Below are 13715 nucleotides of genomic sequence, written 5' to 3'. Positions count from 1 at the left end.
CTTCAACGCTTTCTTTACGGAGCGTACTCAGGTAAGAGAATATCCATGTCGTGTTATGGCCGTGTTGCATTCAATACGGAGGGTTAAGCGTTTGTTTACACTTGTTTCGTTTGTCGTAAAATGTCCAAGCACTCCGACACACCGCTGGCAGATCAGCCGGCGAGCCGACGCTGAGCAGACGACTCATCTCTTTGCCGGAAGTGCGTGAAAAAGCCGCCCAATAGCAGGATGTCTAGCTCATGACGAACATCTGGGAATCGATGATGTAGACATGTGCAGATGACGGCGTTCAAAAACACGAAGAAAAGGGTGAGAAAAAAGCGACAAACTTTGCAACAAAAGTGTGAGCTTTCCGCTGCGCGTAAAAGAGTAATACTTGGCCCAGGTGACCTTGACGACCCAATCTAACGATTGCGCAACTTCATTTAGTGTGCTCAAAATGCCTTTCAGGGCCCCTTTAAAAGTGCGTACCGATGCGGAGTGCGAACAGCGGGGACAAAAAAAGACCGAAATGCGGAGGGGACAAAGGGGGGATGCCCCACTCAGAAAATTGCGAGGCCCGTGATCCGAAAGCCGGCATCAGCATGCGCGGCAGCCCAAGTCACTTTGCTTCGAGGAAAAGGCGGTTTTACCAGCGACAGACCAACACAGACAGGCATGGTGAAAAAGAAAGCATATGAGCGCCGCCTGCGGAACGCTAAACAAGCTCAACTATTTTGCATAGTTTCCGAGAAGCGGCGCTGGCCTGCGGACATGAAAGCACGCAGGAAGGGTATACGGAGCTGGGAAGGGTAGGAGAGAGCAACAGGAGAGTGGCTGTTTCGCCATTTTTCGCTCACGCGTTAGACAATGTTTATACAGGCGGCGTTGGTATAGCGCTTAGAGGGACAGTGTTGCAGACGACACTCGCCAGGGCGGTATCGTTCTGCGCATGCGACTACTCTCGCTCATTTCGCCGTCTTGCACAGTAATAGCGAGTTTTAGCTGACCATTTTTCACGGTCCGCTCCATTCCGATAGCAAGCGGGCGAGCCACTGCGCATGCGTGGCGCGCTTGGCCGCGAACATAGAGTTTCATACTAGAGGCAAATCTGTCGCTGCAGTCGCTGGCCGCCGTGGGCGGCGCCATTAGATCTAGCGACGTTCCTCGCCTGCTCAATTGGCTTAGCTGGCCATATGACTTCTCTTTTGTCTCGAAACCAAAGTCAACAAAAAAGGGTAACATCTTTTTCTTGTTCCTCGTGCATGAAGCTGCTACCTGATCATCATCATCATCATCATCACCAGCCTATCTACGCCCACTGCAGGGCAAAGGCCTCTCCCATTATTCTCCAATTGCCTCGGTCCTGTGCCAACTGTGACCAATTTATCCCCGCAAACTTCTTTATCTCATCTGCCCATCTAACTTTCTGCCGCCCCCTGCAACGCTTGCCTTCTCTAGGGATCCACTCTGTTACCCTTAATGACCAGCGGTTATCTTGTCTTCGCATTACATGTCCTGCCCACGTCCATTTCTTCTTCTTAATTTCTACTAATATGTCTTTAACACCAGTTTGCTCCCTGACCCACTCCGCTCTCTTCCTGTCCCTTAATGTTACACCTATCATTTTCCGCTCCATTGCCCGCTGAGTTGTTCTCAATTTAAGTTGAACCCTCTTAGTGAGCCTCCAAGTTTCTGCCCCGTAGGTGAGTACCGGTAGGATGCAGCTGTCATACACTTTCTTCTTCAGCGACAATGGTAGGCTGCTATTCATTATCTGAGAATGTCTGCCATATGCACCCCACCCCATTCTGATCCTTCTAATTATCTCTGCCTCATGGTTTGGATCTGCGGTCACAACTTGGCCTAAGTAGATATATTCGCTTACCACTTCCACTGCCTCGCCACCTATGTCAAACCGCTGTGCTGTCCCGAGGTTATTGATCATTACTTTAGTTTTCTGCATATTAATTTTCAGTCCCACGGTTCTACTCTGTTCGCCCAGTGCGGAAAGCATGCTTTGCAATTCGTCCCCAGAGTTACTTAGCAAGGCAACGTCATCAGCAAATCTGAGGTTACTGAGGTATTCTCCATTAACCCTTACACCCACCTGTTCCCAATCCAACGTTCTGAATACTTCTTGTAAACATGCTGTGAATAGCATTGGAGAGATTGTGTCTCCTTGTCTGACACCCTTTCTTATAGGTATTTTACTGCTCTCTCTGCTCTCTGCTCTCTATGGAGCATGATCGTAGCTGTAGACCCATTGTAGATATCCTCTAGTATTGTTACATAATGCTCATCTACCCCCTGGTTCCGTAATGCCTGAATGACTGCTAGGGTTTCGACCGAGTCAAATGCTTTCTCATAATCTATGAAGGCTATATATAGGGGTTCAGTATACTCAGCGCACTTCTCTATCACCTGATTGATCGTGTGAATATGGTCCATTGTTGAATAACCTTTACGGAACCCTGCTTGTTCTTTAGGTTGACTGAAATCTAAGGTTGCAGAAATTCGGTTAGCGATTACCTTGGTAAATACCTTGTAGACGACTGACAGTAAGCTGATCGGCCGGTAATTTTTCAAGTCCTGCATGTCGCCTTTCTTATGAATTAGGATGATGTTCGCGTTCTTCCAAGATTCCGGTACCATTGCGGTCATTAGGCATTGCGTATACAGGTTTGCCAGTTTTTCAAGGACAATTTCTCCGCCATCCTTCAAGAGGTCTGCTGTTATCTGATCCTCACCAGGTGCTTTGCCCCCTTTCATTTCTTTCAAAGCCTTCCTTATTTCTTCGGTCGTTACTGGTGGGATGTCTAACTCCTGTGAACTACTGTCTCGTTCGGCATTATCCTGTATGTCCTGGCTACTGTACAGATCCCTATAGAACTCCTCGGCCACTGTGACTATTTTATCCCTATTTGTGATGACATTGCCTTGCTTATCCTTAAGTGCATACATCTGATTTTTCCCCACGCCAAGACGTCTCTTCACTGCTTTCAGGCTACCTCCGTTCTTTACAGCGTATTCGATCCTCTCCATATTATACTTCCGTATGTCAGCTGTCTTACGCTTATTGATTAGCTTGGAGAGCTCCGCTAGTTCTATTCTGTCAGCTGCGGCGGAGATTCTCATGGTTTGACGTTTCCTGATTAGATCTTTCGTCTCCTGTGAAAGTTTACCAGTATCCTGTCTAGCTATAGTGCCCCCGACTTCTACTGCACACTCCGTAATAATGCGTGTAAGGTTGTCGCTGGCTTCCTGCGTCGTAAACTCGGCTTCCTCGTTAAGAGCGGAATATCGGTTCTGCAGCGCGATCCTGAATTCTTCTACTTTACGTCTTACTGTTAGCTCATTTATCGGTTTCTTTCGTACTAGCTTGTTGCGGTCCCTCCTCAAATCTAGCCTAATTCGGGATCTTACCATACGGTGGTCACTACACCTTACCCTTCCGAGCACTTCCACATCCTGCACGACGCCAGGTTTATCGCATAATATGAAGTCTATTTCATTTTTGTGCTCCCCATTCGGGCTCCTCCAGGTCCACTTCCGACTCTCCCGTTTACAGAAGAAGGTATTCATTATGCGTAGGTTATTCCGTTCTGCAAACTCAACTAGTAGGTCCCCCCTGCTATTTCTACAGCCCAGACCATAGTTCCCAACTGCCTTGTCTCCAGCCTGATTCTTGCCTACTTTAGCATTGAAGTCCCCCATAACTACGGTATACTGTGTTTTTACTTTAGCCATTGCCGATTCCACATATTCATAGAAGCGTTCCACTACTTGGTCGTCGTGGCTGGATGTGGGCGCGTAGCCCTGGACCACCTTGAGCTTGTACCTCTTATTTAGCCTAATTACAAGACCTGCTGCCCTTTCGTTAATGCTATAGTATTCGTCTATGTTGCCAGCTATGCTTTTATTGACTAGAAATCCCACTCCCAGTTCTCTTCTGTCCTCTAGACCACGGTAACAGAGGACGTGTCCATTTTTCAGCACCGTAAAGGCTTCGCCTGCCCTCCGAACCTCGCTAAACCCTATTACATCCCATTTAATGCCCTTTAATTCCTCGAACAACACCTCGAGACTTGCTTCGCTAGATAAGGTTCGCGCGTTAAACGTTGCCAGGTTCAGATTCCATTGGCGGCCCGTCCGGATCCAGTGATTCTTAGCACCCTCTGCTGCGTCACAGGTCTGACCGCCGCCGTGGTCAGTTGCTTCGCAGCCGCTGGGGACTGAGGGCCGAGGGTTAGTTGGCGTATTCATGGGAGGTTGTGGCCATTACTACACCAGGGTGGCCAATCCTGCTCTGGTGAGGGAGTGCATTACCGGCAATGGTCGCCGGGGTCAGGCCGCACCCCAAGCCCCTTTGTGCAATTCCATCAATACGCGGATTTTTTTTTTTTTTAATCCGGTGGGAATTGTCTGGCACCGGGATTCGAACCACGGTCCTTCTGCACGCGAGACGGGTGTTCTACCTCTACGCCATCGCTGCACCCGCTACCTGATCACTGACTAATTAATCTTTTTGGAGGTTCAGTTTTATAATAACATTGATGAACCTTCTACTGTAATATTGTTGCTTTTTTTGCAGCCAGAGCCAATTTTACAGCGTCTTCATTAGCCATGCCAAAGATAAGTGGAACGTACCTGCCCGGTACATGACGGAACGCGCGCCGAACCGCGGCTCCCGTAGACAGTCGCGCCAGATTTCCCTCTAGGATATATTTGTATGAAACTCTATGGGCGCAAACGGCATTGGCCCCGGTTGCGCTGAGCGGGCCACCAATACCAGAGCGGACCGTCGAAAACGGTCAGCTAAATCTCTCTAATGAGGCGCTGAAACACACGTCCCATATTACCGGGAAGCATTATATGTCTGTAACCAAGTTGACACTGCCGCGATAACGAGCACAAGTTGTCGCTCCTACGTCAGCCTGACGTCACTCGCCCAGCCTACATAAACACTTCGTTATCGGCAATGAAGACATAGAGAAATAAAAAATTACAAGAGTGGACACACGGGCGAGTGGCCGAGTGGCGGCCGAGTGGCCTGACTCGCGCACATTGCGGCAGTCGGCGCAAGTGGTAAAAAACTCTATATTTAAAATTAAGCTAACATACAATATTATACTTTTAAAATTTTGTTACACATTAGACTACCCACTTTTATTTGTGTAATAATTTGTGTAATAAGGGGGTAGATGAGCATTATGTAAGAATACTAGAGGATATCTACAGTGGGTCTACAGCTACCATCATCCTCCACAGGGAGAGCAGTAAAATACCTATAAGGAAGGGTGTCAGACAAGGAGACACAATCTCTCCAATGTTATTCACAGCATGCTTACAAGAAGTATTCAGAACGTTGGATTGGGAACAGGTGGGAGTAAGGGTTAATGGAGAATACCTCAGTAACCTCAGATTTGCTGATGACGTTGCCTTGCTAAGTAACTCGGGGGACGAATTGCAAAGCATGCTTTCCGCACTGGGCGAACAGAGTAGAACCGTGGGCCTGAAAATTAATATGCAGAAAACTAAAGTAATGGTCAATAACCGCGGGACAGCACAGAAGTTTGAGATAGGTGGCGAGGCAGTGGAAGTGGTAAGCGAATATATCTACTTAGGCCAAGTTGTGACCCCAGATACCAACCATGAGGCAGAGATAATTAGAAGGATCAGAATGGGGTGGGGTGCATATGGCAGACATTCTCAGATAATGAATAGCAGCCTACCATTGTCGCTGAAGAAGAAAGTGTATGACAGCTGCATCTTACCGGTACTCACCTACGGGGCAGAAACTTGGAGGCTCACTAAGAGGGTTCAACTTAAATTGAGAACGACTCAGCGGGCAATGGAGCGGAAAATGATAGGTGTAACATTAAGGGACAAGAAGAGAGCGGAGTGGGTCAGAGAGCAAACTGGTATTAAAGACATATTAGTAGAAATTAAGAAGAAGAAATGGACGTGGGCAGGGCATGTAATGCGAAGGCAAGATAATCGCTGGTCATTAAGGGTAACAGAGTGGATCCCTAGAGAAGGCAAGCGTTGCAGGGGGCGGCAGAAAGTTAGATGGGCAGTTGAGATCAAGAAGTTTGCGGGGATAAATTGGTCACAGTTGGCACAGGACCGAGGTAATTGGAGAATAATGGGACAGGCCTTTGCCCTGCAGTGGGCGTAAATAGGCTGGTGATGAAGTTGAATGGCTGTAAACGTAATTTTTTTTGGCTTCTTTGCGCCAAGCCTGCCCAAGCCGCAAGCGCAAGCCGCCATTTGGCTCTTTCGGCAGCGTTTGCATGTGCGTTTCTGCAGCCTCGTGCTAACCTCGGTTGTTGAGAAGGAAACGCCTAGCGCTTTCTTTGCGACATCGGTTTTGCATCCTGAACGAAAGGTGAGACTTTCTTTTTTAAAGTGCTGGTGTGGCGTATCATATTTACGTGTCCTAGTACTGCAACCGCTGCGAGCACTGCGTAACCTCAGGGAATCAGGCATAGCTAGTGCTGCGTCTTTAGGGTAAGCGCTTTGGAAACGCCCCGGAAAGGCGTAAGACACCATTTTTTAGCCGGACGTAAAGGTATTTTAGGCTGGTTGTGCCGTTTTATCTAGCGCTGAGGGATGCCATCGGTACGCGCCCGTCGTCGCACGTAGCGTTTACGTGCCGCAAACGACGGCGGTGAGTTGCGGAAGTGGCCGGCCGGCCGGCGGTCCGTAGGCGAATCAGGCGTTGTGCGCTGTCGCTGCACTGAATTACGTGAGCCGCAGGCTGCGTTGTATTATACTAGCTAGCCATTGCTAGCTTGGCCAACTGTTACTGCTATTATGTATTATGGCCGTGATGCATTGCAAAGCCGTCCGGGCTAACGTACACGGCGAAGTAGCCGTATCTGCATTAATTTGGCTTATCTGGGCATAACCAGGAGCCGTACATTCATCGTAAGTTTTACACATGGGTGCATACCAAGCTTCCTGCGTACAAAGCAAACCCGTTCGCCGACGCCGATAACGCGCGCTCGTCGCTTCGCTTCGGCGCTTCAGGCATAGAGAAAGAAATACTGGTAAGAGTGGACACTCCCGTAGAGCCCTGCGGCCGAATGACTGTACTGTAGTATAGCGCACCGAGCGGCCGGATAGCGAAACTACTAGCCATACTTTCGTTCACTTTCGGTTTCGCGGACACCGATTTTGGCGGGTAGTTTGAAGGACTGGAAAGCGCTGCTCACGGCGACGGGCATCGGTACGGTATTCGGACGCTTTCATGCAATAATTAGTGTTTATTTAAATATATCATTCTCAGGCTTAGTGCCCGTATGCTTTTACAAAAAAAAAAACCTTTTTCTGAAAATGTGAAATTGCAATTTACAGTACCACTCACACTTGGTTAAGGATTTTGTCGTGTGTTCACATGTTGCCGAGTCACCTAAAAGAGACGCATCATAAATGAAGAAATATTTATTGCATGGCACTAAACGGAACCAGTTCAAATTGTCATCATTCTTTGCAACACACATATAATAATAAACAGTGAGTAATACACAACAGAGACAATACACAGTAGTGAGAGGAAAATACGTTTCCAGGAATGAAAAAAAAAGCACAAATAAAGGTATCACAACCACACAACGCATTTTTTCTCCACGGTAATTGAAAATGCAGAAAACCCAGAAACTCAGCCATCCACAGGATTATTGTATCTACGACACCCTCAAACTCTACGCGCTGTTGCAGTCGTACAAAAATATCAACCATAACACAATCTAGACACTGGGATACTTGCAACTGTTTACGACCACTATCTCCGCATATAATTTTTTTTAGCCTGGCAATTTCTCCAGTTAGGATGTGAAAGCAGGGAAAAACTTAGGCTTTGATGGCCTCGCTTATTTGATGAACTCTAATGAGATCTATGCCTCGGGGCAACTTCAAATCAGTAGCAGTAATTGAACAGAAATCCCATTTGTGTGGAGATGTACACGCAAAAGGTTAAGAGGAAAAAAATCAACTTCCTACTGGTTCCTTGCAAGGGTGCATTTTCCCAAGTAGCCGGGTACCTTCCGAAAGCGTCGCCTTCCCAGTAAAGGCAAAGGGCCAGGCGGGGATATTTTAGGTACGTGCACGTAGTCAACCGACAGGTTCCAGGCTCGATTAAAGCACACAAATTCATGCCTTCCGCTGTCAATACGAACAGTCTAATATAAGAAACAGGGAAGCAGTATATGCTTCTCGTGTATGAGACAATGGTGGCACATTACCGAGTACCATAAGCATTTGACAACGTAGGTCCCAACATGGTTCTCTTCATCTAGGCCAGTCCGACAACAGGCAGCACGTACGGTGACAAACAACATTTAGCATGACCTCTTACCCTGGCAGTCTTCCAAATGTAAAGGGGTTTTTGTGGATGTATTGTTTTCACAATAATTTGCGAGTGGAGTTTAGAGACTGTATACGCTGTTGTTAGTGGTTTTAATGAGATGAGACATGTCCGTGATAAAAAAACAGTTTGTTCCTTGAGTCAACGATAGTCTTTTCAGTGGTCACGCCTTATTGAGTGCCGAGACTTGCGTTAGATTTTAGGTGCTAATGGCAAGGTTCAATAGATAGAATACAGTAGCGGTATCCATCAGAAGCATCAATAAGGCAGCAAGAAGCATTGCAGGCAGTCATCAACACAACTGAATAACTCTGGGAGAACAGTTGGCACGGCCACTTTTGTGAGTCCTGTGAGGGCAGGATCCATGAAGTGCTTGCACCATGTTTGGTATGACGAATGCAGCTGGCTGGTTGGCTCTGTCCTGAGGGCACCTGTAGACCTGCACAGGGGATAGGTGATATAGTACACAAACTGCTTGCAATGACAGATGATGTGCGAATAGTCTGTAAATTTCACTGCAAATAGTATTCAAGTATTGCCTTCAGTGCATGCCACCTATTTAAAACACAAGTTCTCTTATTCTATTCAGCAATCATGCGGTCAAGCTATTAGCAACACTAAAAGTATGGGTTTTTGTACTTTCGCAACACTGGTTAGGCATATTCTTAATACAATTCAGCTATTGTTTGGGTTAACAAAAATGATAACGCTGCTCACATAGCCTGAATCCCTTTGTCTTTTTTTGTAAAATAAGGACGAAGAGAGAGAGCGAGCTGAACGTTAAACAAACCTGTTGCCCCAAGGGCTCGCAAAAGAAACGCATCCCGAGAACGGGCACCTGGCGAAAGTATATTTGGGCGCTGTGTGGGCACCATGGCAAGCAGCAGTGAGCGTCGTACTGAGTACTACTCACCGCAAAGGCCATGCCTTAAAAAAATATGACAAGAAAACACACAGTTCCGACTGAATAGGTGCAATCTGCGCAATACGTGTTTAATGAAACTAGCCAAAATATGACCAGAGAAAAGAGAGCAAACGCTTGAAAAAACGGCAAGTGTGGAACAGTTCTATGCAATACCTGCGATACCGGAATTGATATACGATGTAGAACGAAGACCAACTTTGAAGGTTTCAATGCACTGCGCCCTCACCCAGCAAAGCTGTTATCTGCCGACGAAAGACGCGTTTTTACCGTACCTGGCGCGCCAAAGCGAAGCCACGAGCGCGCGTTATCTGCGTCGGCGAGCGGGTTCGCTTTGTACGCAGGTAGCTTGGTATGCACCCATGTGTAAAACTTACGATGAATGTACGGCTCCTGGTTATGCCCAGATAAGCCAAATTAATGCAGATACGGCTACTTCGCCGTGTACGTTAGCCCGGACGGCTTTGCAGTGCATTACGGCCATAATACATAATAGCAGTAACAGTTGGCCAAGCTGGCAATGGCTATCTAGTATAATACAACGCAGCCTGCGGCTCACGTAATTCAGTGCAGCGACAGCGCACAACGCCTGATTCGCCTACGGACCGCCGGCCGGCCGGCCACTTCCGCAACTCACCGCCGTCGTTTGCGGCACGTAAACGCTACGTGCGACGACGGGCGCGTACCGCTGGCATCCCTGAGCGCTAGATAAAACGGCACAACCAGCCTAAAATACCATTACGTCCGGCTAAAAAATGGTGTCTTACGCCTTTCCGGGGCGTTTCCAAAGCGCTTATCTTAAAGACGCAGCCCTAGCTATGCCTGATTCCCTGAGGTTACGCAGTGCTCGCAGCGGTTGCAGTACAAGGAAACGTAAATATGATACGCCACACCAACACTTTAAAAAAGAAAGTCTCACCTTTCGTTCAGGATGCAAAACCGATGTCGCAAAGAAAGCGCTAGGCGTTTCCTTCTCAACAACAGAGGTTAGCACGAGGCTGCACAAATGCACGTGCAAACGCTGCCGTAAGAGCCAAATGGCCGCTTGCGCTTGCGCCTTGGGCAGGCTTGGCGCAAAGAAGCCACAAAAATTTACATTCACAGCCATTCAACTTCTCACACAAATAAAAATGTTTAGTCTAATGTGTAACAAAATTTTAAAAGTATAATATTGTGTGTTAGCTTAATTTTAAATATATAGTTTTTTACCACTTGCGCCGACTGCCGGGCGGTGCGCGAGTCAGGCCACTCGGCCGTGATAAGCCCGTGTGTCCACTCTTCTAATTTTTTATTTCTCTATGCTTCAGGTACGGTAAAAACGCGTCTTTCGTCGGCAGATAACAGCTTTGCTCGAGGCGGGGTGAGTGCGCAGTGCATTGAAACCTTCAAATTTAGTCTTCGTTCTACATCGTATATCAATTCCGGTATCGCAGGCATTGCATACAACTGTTCCACACTTGCCGTTTTTTCAAGCGTTTGCTCTCTTTTCTCTGGTCATATTTTGGCTAGTTTCATTAAACACGTATTGCGCAGATTTCACCTATTCAGTTGGAACTGTGTGTTTCTTGTCATATCTTTTTAAGGCATAGCCTTTGGCGGTCAGAAATACTCAGTACGACGCTCACTGCTGCTTGCCATGGTGCCCACACAGCGCCCAAATATACTTTCGCCAGGTGCCCGTTCTCGGGATGCGTTTCTTTCGCGAGCCCGTGGGGCAACAGGTTTGTTTAACGTTCAGCTCGCTCTCTCTCTCTTCGTCCTGATTTTACAAAAAAAGACAAAGGGATTCAGGCTATGTGAGCAGCGTTATCATTTTTGTTAACCCAAACAATAGCTGAATTGCATTAAGAATGTGCCTAACCAGTGTAGCGAAATTACAAAGACCCATATTTTTAGTGTTGCTAATAGATTGACCGCATGATTGCTTAATAGAATAAGAGAACTTGTGTTTTAAAAAGGTGGCATGCACTGGAGGCAATACTTGAATACTAGTTGCAGTGAAATTTACAGACTATTCGCATATCATCTGTCATTGCAAGCAGTTTGTGTACTATATCACCTATCACCTGTGCAGGTCTGCAGGTGCCCTCAAGACAGAGCCAACCAGCCAGCTGCATTCGTCATACCAAACATGGTGCAAGCACTTCATGAATCGTGCCCTCACAGGAATCACAAAAGTGCCGTGCCAACTGTTCTTCCAGAGTTATTCAGTTGTATTGATGACTGCCTGCAATGCTTCTTGGTGCCTTATTGATGCCTCTGATGGATACCGCAACTGTATTCCATCTATTGAACTTTGCCATTAGCACGTAAAATCTAACGCAAGTCTCGGCACTCAATAAGGCGTGACCACTGAAAAGACTATCGTTGACTCAAGGAACAAACTGTTTTTTATCACTGACATGCCTCATCTTATTAAAACCACTACCAACAGCGTATACAGTCTCTAAACTCCACTCGCAAATTATTGTTGCTGCTAGTTGTAATATTGTGAAAACAGTACATCCACAAAAACCCTTTTACATTATGTAGACTGCGAGATTAAGAGGTCATGCTAAATGTCGTTTGTCACCTTACGTGCTGCCTGTTGTCGGACTGGCCTAGATGAAGAGAACCATGTTGGGACCTACGTTGTCAAATGCTTATGGGATTCTGTAATGTGCCACCATTGTCTCATACACGAGAAGCATATACTGCTTCCCTGTTTCTTATATTAGACTGTTCGTATTGACAGCGGAAGGAATGAATTTGTGTGCCTTAATCGAGCCTGGAACCTGTCGGTTGACTACGTGCACGTACCTAAATTTTCCACGCCTGGCCGATTGCCTTTACTGGGAAGGCGACGCTTTCTGAAGGTAACCCGGCTTCTTGGGAAAATGCATTCTTGCAAGGAACCATTAGGAAGTTGATTTTTTTCCTCTTAACCTTTTGCGTGTACATCTCCACACAAATGGGATTTCTGTTCAATTACTGCTACTGATTTGAAGTTGCCCCGAGGCAATAGATCTCATTAGAGTTCATCAAATAAGCGAGGCCATCAAAGCCTAAGTTTTTCCCTTCTTTCACATCCTAACTGGAGAAATTGCCAGACTAAAAACATTATCTGCGGAGATAGTGGTTGTAAACAGTTGCAAGTACCCCAGTGTCTAGATTAGGTTATGGTTGATATTTTTGTACGACTGCAACAGCGCATAGAGTCTGAGGGTGTCGTAGATACAATAATCCTGTGGATGGCTGAGTTTCTGGGTTTTCTGCATTTTCAATTACCGTGGAGAAAAAATCATTTGTGTAGTTGTGATACCTTTACTTGTGCATTTTTTTTCATTCCTGAAAACGTATTTTCCTCTCACTACTGTGTATTGTCTTTGTTGTGTATTACTCACTGTTTATTATTATACGTGTGTTGCAAAGAATGATGACAATTTGAACTTGTTCCGTTTAGTGCCATGCAATATATATTTCTTCATTTATGATGTGTCTCTTATGTGGCTCGGCAACATGTGAACACACGACACAATTCTTAACCAAGTGTGAGTGGTACTGTAAATTGCAATTTCACATTTTCAGAAAAAGGTTTTTTTGTAAAAGCATTCAAATATACACTAATTATTGCATGAAAGCGTCCGAATACCGTACCGATGCCCGTCGCCGTGAGCAGCGCTTTCCACTCCTTCAAACTACCCGCCAAAATCGGTGTCCGCGAAACCGAAACCGAAAGTGAACGTACGAAAGTGAACGAAAGTATGGTTAGTAGTTTGGCTACCCGTCCGCTCGGTGCGCTACACTACCTGACACTACAGTACAGTCATTCGGCCGCAGGGCTCTATGGGAATGTCCACTCTTACCAGTGTTTCTTTCTCAATGATAAAGCGTTGTTCGACCCCTGCCGTCTGCTCGTTCACATGGTGGCAGCGGAAAACAGCCAGCATGACGGCACCGCTTGCGTTGCCGACACCGCCTGCGTTGCCGACAATGCTCCTGTTGCTTCCGAAGCCCCTCGACACATCGCGAGACGCTTGGCTTGGGTGGAAGACCTGGAAAAGTGAGTTTGAACTTTTTTCCACGGCTACTAAGGTGAACAAGCAACAGAAAGAAGCGCAGGCGGCGACGCTTTTAGTGACCATTGGAGAAGAGGCTGGAAAAGAGTACGCTTCGTTCAAATTTGAGCCAGGAGAAAACACAAGTGATGTGAACCTCATAATTCAAAAATTTTAAGACTTCTACAAGCCCGCGAAGAACCTCACTTACCATGAATTTTGCTTCGGCTCCCGAGACCACAAAGAGGAAGAAAGTTTCAATGACTGGCTTGTCGAATTGCGAACGCTAGCCAAACACTGCGACTTTGGAGACTTAGAAGAGCGCATGCTTCGTAGCCGCATCATACTCGGTATTAGGGACAAGGGCCTGCAAAAGAAGTTAATTTCGGAAAACCCGTCTTACCAA

The sequence above is a fragment of the Haemaphysalis longicornis genome, unplaced genomic scaffold (genome assembly GCF_048455015.1).
Source record: "Haemaphysalis longicornis isolate Haplotype H1 unplaced genomic scaffold, Haemaphysalis longicornis Haplotype H1 scaffold_1, whole genome shotgun sequence".
Taxonomy (NCBI): Eukaryota; Metazoa; Arthropoda; class Arachnida; order Ixodida; family Ixodidae; genus Haemaphysalis; species Haemaphysalis longicornis.
The sequence above is the reverse complement of the archived record's forward strand: the minus strand, read 5'-3'. Positions refer to the sequence as shown.